A 6,748-nucleotide genomic window follows, 5' to 3' on the forward strand; every position below is an offset into this window, starting at 1 on the left:
ACTATAAACTATCTCTTGAAAAACTAATGACAGTACATTTGGCATCCATAATATAGGTAAACCAAGATAGACAACTGATGGAGGTTGGTTCAGATACTGATGGGGACTGCTGCCTGTAGCAGCCAGTGATTAGAGAAATATTCAGCAGAGTTTTCTCTGAGGGAACAAAGCTTAATTTACTGATGCTAGCACTCCCTGTGGCCAGTAAAAAATTCTGAACTCTTTTTAACTACTTGGGGCTGTTAAAAAAGAGAGGAAAGAGAGAAAATTCACACACACACACACACACACACTCTCACATACACACACGCACACACATACACACACACTGAGTGGATGAAATGAAAGGCAGAATACAATAACTTTATACATATAAGTATATACATACATAAATATGGACAGACATATACATATTCACATATAGAAGTATTGGAGCAAAGCTCCAGCAAGTAGGCTCCAAGAACTTTACACACACACACACACAAACACACACACACACACACACATATGTATATATGTATATATATATATATATGTATATATATATATAAACATGTATGTGCATATACACACACATACATGGTGGGTGAATGGAGCAAAGTTCCAACACTTTACATATATACATACATATACATAGTTGATCATTGCCAGTCCAGCCTCAGTGTGAGTCACATCACCCAGTGGTGCCATTGTTCTTGTTCCCTGTCAATATAAAGTCCCTAGCTTAACTATTAAGAGTACACCTTTCTGAACTTCAAACTGTTTTCTAAGAGTTTCTACACTGGAGCCAGTAGTAAAAGCATCTTCATAAACATTTTTATTTTTCCAAAAGTTTTCTCAGGGTGGTAGACATCGCTGACTATCTACATCACTGAGCTACTTATCCCCTTGCTGTCTTCCCCTGTCTTTCCCATCCCTTCTGCACACTTCCTTCTCTCAAATAGTACACATTCTGCTGGTATTCTGTATGTGTATATACTTACACATATACTATAGATTGTTAAGTCTAGATTCTGCTTGGAAGGGGAAGCAAACCACTCTTCATCACTTTGCACTCTCACGCTCCTCTTCATCTCACTCTCCCTTTAGATCTTAATTGCCCACTATAATTTAAGATGATTAACCCCTTGTCACATTTGATCAGTCCTTCACAGGTAAATAGTGCAGGATTATTGCAAACTAATGATATAATTACTGTTTAATCAAATATTCATGTGTGGAATGCTATAATGCAAAAATTTAAATATTAAAGCAGGGCTGGGTCTGTCTAATTTTCTTCTTTTCTTTCATTATCCTTTAACCCACAGCAACATGACAGGAGCAAACTATTGGCCATAACTGTTGGATGGGGAGTGTACATGCACATATGTACATGTGTATGTGTCTGAGAAAGAATATCAAGGAGAATAAGCAGAGTATTAAAAGTTAAATACAGAAAAAATTATGACATTTAAACTAGTTGGTCTCTTTAGGAAACTTTGTACGAATATGGATGCACCTCAAGCACTAAAAATGAAGTAATCTAAGCAATGAATATTAATTCATGAAGAGATTTTTGAACAAATGAGGTGACATTTTAATCAACCTTGATTTTTACTGGATAGACACTTTTCACTAAAATGATTTAAATACATATTACTCAGTGATTATCTGTGCTTTTAAAGCTGTTAGACACAATTACAAGACAAGTTGACATAAGACTGTAGAGTTTAAGATTCTTCATCAACACTTCAGAGAGAAAACATTGGTTATTACACATAGACCTAAAAGATTGGAATTTAGTTGGTAAAAAGATAAAGGAATGGGGGATGATTGTGATGAAGTTACCATGAGAATAGTGATGTCATTGTTTTCAAAGATGGAAAGAAGAAATGTTGTCTGTCTGTTACCCTGGGAAAGTCCCAGTAAAATCAGACATTACATATCATACATTACACTTCAATTGATGTTTCCCCCTCCCTCCACCCCACCCAGTCCCCTACCTCTTTGCTCCCCGCAAATCCCCTCTGCCTCCATTTACCTTTGTAAAAATAATCTTTTCTTTTTTGTATTGGTTGTATTATTTACATTTCATATGTTATTCCCTTACCCCATTCACCCCCCCACCCAAGAACCCCCTATCCCATCACCCCTCCTCCCACTTCTCTGTGGATGCACCCTGACCCTCCCACCCCTACTCCCACCTCCCCACCCTCGAGTTCCCACCCATTGGGGCATCCAGCCTTCATGAGACTAAGGATCTCTTCTCCCACCTATGCCCAACAGGGCCATCCTCCTTTACATACACACCTGAAGCCATGGATCACTCCCTAAGTGCTCCAAGGCTGGTGGTTTGCACCGTGGGAGCTCTGGAGACCATTCTACCTGGGTATCCATCCCATGTGCAGTCACCAAAGGTAGATATTGATATGGAAGTCAGGAAGTGCATGCTGACAAGAGCCTGATATAGCTGTCTCCTTAGAAGTCTGCAAGAGTCTGACATATTCAGAGGCAGATGCTCACAGCTAACCATTGAACTGATCATGGGGTTCCCAATGGAGGAGTTAGAGTGAAGACTGTAGGAGCAGAAAGGGTTTGCAGCCCTGTGAGGAGAGCAACAATACCAACCAACCAAAAATAATCTTTTCAAGTGGATATTCTCTTTAGAATTTGACAAAATGAAGAAATATGGGTCATTGTAAATTTCACAAAAATTACTTTCATCTTTTAAGCCAAATAAATGTATATTGATAAGCAATATACTACATAAAATCACAATCACACAAATAAACAATTTTACCAAAAACTGTCAGGGTAATCTTTCAGATAGTTAACTGGGTGCTCCCACTAACCACTGAAGTAGAGAAATGTAATTACCATTTTCAGAGCTTCGTGATTACAGATGAAGTGAATTTATTTTCTGCCTGTTTCTCAGGATCACCATCCATAATTCCAAAAAATCTACAGTAGATTTTCTGGTGATTTGGAGTAATTTTTAAGAACATTTATGCAAGTTATTTTTCCTTCTGCTGGGTAACAATTAGTGTTTTGTTTAAAAGCAAAGAAACAATTTTTATGCCTCGTTGTCCATACAGTGTACAAATATTAAGTATGTTTACAGAGAGCATGTGCACACATGCATTCAGCACATAACTAATTTAAGAGATGTAAAATGTAGATTTTATCTGTGACTCATGGCTTAATTTTACAGTGGAAATGCATTTTTTAAAAACAAGAAATGGATTCCACTTTCCTGCGAGTTGTGAGTGTTGCGGCAGAATCATGGTGGACATAATGGAACTTCTGAAAGCGCGTCAACGCCAGCATGATAACACAGTCTATTGACCGCCCGTGTGCTTCGTGGGGAAGCTAGAAAAGATTCATCCTACTGGAAAAATGGTTATCCTTTCAGATGGAGAAGGAAAAAATGGAACCATTGAATTGATGGAGCCACTTGACGAAGAATTCTCTGGAATCATAGAAGTAGTTGGAAAAGTCACAGCCAAGGCAACCATACTATGTACATCTGATATCCAGTTTAAAGAAGATTGTAATCGCTTTGTTCTTGAACTTTACAATGAAGCTGTGAAAATTATCAATGAGTTTCCTCAGTTTTTTTCCTTTAGGGCTTACACAACATGAATGAGCTTCTTGAGTTTCCTAAGATTGCCCTTGAGCTACATTGAAGGCTATTAAAGAAGATTCCTTCAGCTTAAGGGGGAAATACCTATCACTTCTACTATTTAATTTTATATATATATATATATATATATATATATATATATATATATATATATAGTAAATCTAATATGATAGTTTACAACTAAGTCTTTTTATAAATTTTTAAAAATTGATACATCAATATATGATCTGAATAATAAAACCAAAATATGAAAAATAAATAAATAAAAAATAAAAGCAAGCAATGTCCCAAATTGTCAGAGACACCAAGTATTTACAGTCTACACAGTACAAATCTATTCACAAAGCTCCCATAAGAAAGAAAATCATTATTCAGGCTAGAAAAATGGACAGAAAATTTTGGAGAAGGCTTGTGGTTATTACATAAAGGAATACTCTTTTCTTGTTTTGCTTACCTGAATCCTATGAATAATATATCATACTTAAAATGCATTGTAAAAATTTTGTCAAATAATACTTACTGAAAGGGTGTTTTTTCCCTCTATACTAGTGAGTGTTTGTTGTTCCTTTAAACCTTACAATGACATTTAGATTTATTTTCTTTATTTTTTAAGGTTGTATTTTTTAAACAACTATCCATTTATTGTTAAACTTGAACATTCATTAGATTTTTCTATTCCTACAGCCTAAAATATGAGGAGAAGATAAAAATTTGAACCTGTGTAACTGACTTTCTTCTTTGTTGGTTCCGAAGGCAATTAAAAGGGCCCTAACCATCCTAAGTCCTCCTGTAGCTTTAATCAAGTCCTTACTGTTATTCAATTTCAATGGCTTTCCCAGCAGTTGACAGTAATACAGCCCTCATGATGACCAATTAGGTATTCCACATAAAAATCACAGCTGCTTCAGTGAAGAAAATGATTACTGTAACATCTGGTAGTGTGCTGATAAGGTTATCAAACAGGAAACTAAATCTTGAATATCAGGTGCTCTTGATTCCAGCATCTTTCAATTCCTATAGAAATCATAATTTTATGACACATGCGGGGTGGGTCAGCGTAGGAGAATCAAACAGCACAGCAGCAATTCCTCTTAAGAATATCTGAAAGGCAGGGAGAAGCATGTTTCTAAGGTTGAGGTAAGCTTTGGCACATCTCAAACAATATATCATTAGTCATAAATGTACAGGAAAATGATGTTGGATGCTTTCCTTGGAGTAAGGCATACAGCATTTCATGTCATAGGTGTATATGAACATGTATAGGATCACATAATACCAATAAAGATAACAACAAGAGAAATGAATAAAATTAGTAAGTAAATGTTGAAACTTTATCTCTGATTTTTTTTATTTCTAAGAAAGTAGTGATGCCATCTTAAGAGTACAAAATTAATTACTATGCAATATTCCATGACAAAACGTCAAGACATGGTGATAATGCTACAAAAATGAAAACTATACATAAAATGTTTATACTCATGGACAATGGATGTTTTCTTTAATTTAAGATAAATAGGCATATAACAAAATGTCTTTCACTAGAATACTAGTTAACAGTAACACGATTCACTGACACCTGTGAAGCTCTGGATTACATAGTAAACATTGCAAAATAAAAGGAAATATTTTTACAGTTAATTCAAATATAAACTCTTAGAACACAATATATTCTTACAAACACAACTGAAGTGTGTACAATATTTCATATTACAGTCCAAGTGATAATGATGATTCAGTACTGGTTGATACAGATCATCTAAATTCGTAATCCATGATAGAAAGAGAAATTCAATCTTCCTTTTATAAGAAATGAATAGCAAATCAAAATAATTAAATGCATCATAGGCAGATAGGTTAGATAGACAGATGATAGATAGACAGACAGATAGATAGTAGATAGGTAGAAAGAGATATATGAAGATAAAAGATTGGAAGAGAGATTCTCACATTAAACTTGAATTAAGAAGTATTTTCTTTGTTTTTTTTGATGTTTTCTTGTTTGCATTTTAAAAGAATGAGACATAGAACATAATGTTGGATGGGTAGGGATTTGGAGAGGACGTCGGAGGAATTGGGGGAGGATAACAATATGATTAAAACATGTATGAAAAATATTTAAATAAAAAATTAAAAAAATAAAAGTCCGGTAATGAACCATTGCTATTCTTCTGAGCTTGTAATATTGTAAATCTTTCATAGTCTCAAACAAACTTTATAGCTCTTAATTGTAATTAAAATATGAATATCTAGTAGCCAAGGCATTCTATTCCTTAGTGTTTCTCTTAGTTATAATTTACAGCTGTGTTCATGAAGGAATTTATCATTTAAAACAGCTTGGATATCTGTGTATGTGTGCATGTGTGCCTGTGGCATTTGTGTGTAATATGATATACCAACAGCTTTACAATGTATTTTATGTCAACAACCTCCTGGTGTATAGTTGAACTTTAAAAAAAAAATCAGGGGTATATATATATATATATATATATATATATATATATATATATATATTTACACTTAAATCCACAGCAAAATCCGATACAACTTCATTAATTAATGCATATGTCTGCAAAGGCACAATGGATGGCATCGATGCTAAACAATGTTCTGAAAATGAAGCAATGAGAAGTGTGTGGTGTTAAGACCTTGGTGTAGGTTAACATGACAATTTATTTCAAAGAAAGAGAAAACAACTTTTTATACGTTATCAAATGTTTATGTACTACTCTATCTTTTTAGAAGAATTTTAAAATGGTAAATCAAAGTGGATGAAACCAAGGAAGGAATAGGGGAAAGAAGCAGAGAGGGGAAGGAGAGCTCTGAAGATGTTAGACAGTAGTGACTTGGCTGTAGTGATGCCGGCCATAATTTCAATACCTGCGTGTAGATGGCAGACGATTTGCTCTGAATTCAGTGCCAGCCAGGGCTCCTTAGCTAGAGTTTTGCTTCCTAGCCATTTTTTTTCTTAAAAAAATGAGGCAGACATCAAAGATATTTTAGTTTTAATTATATTATAAAATGCACATACATGTACACATGTACATATACCCATGCATTCTCTAGTATGTGCAGGGAAAATAAATCAACTTATTTGAGTGCCAGAATAAATACAAAGTAAGCAAGGTA

General features: G+C 34.6%; 1 pseudogene; it reads left to right on the plus strand.

Moving 5' to 3' along the window:
• Nucleotides 1-3,261: 3,261 nt before the first annotated feature.
• On the plus strand, nucleotides 3,262-3,625 carry LOC114613562 (annotated as a pseudogene).
• Nucleotides 3,626-6,748: the final 3,123 nt, after the last annotated feature.

The sequence above is a fragment of the Grammomys surdaster genome, unplaced genomic scaffold, assembly GCF_004785775.1.
Source record: "Grammomys surdaster isolate TR1022 unplaced genomic scaffold, NIH_TR_1.0 126248, whole genome shotgun sequence".
NCBI lineage: Eukaryota > Metazoa > Chordata > Mammalia > Rodentia > Muridae > Grammomys > Grammomys surdaster.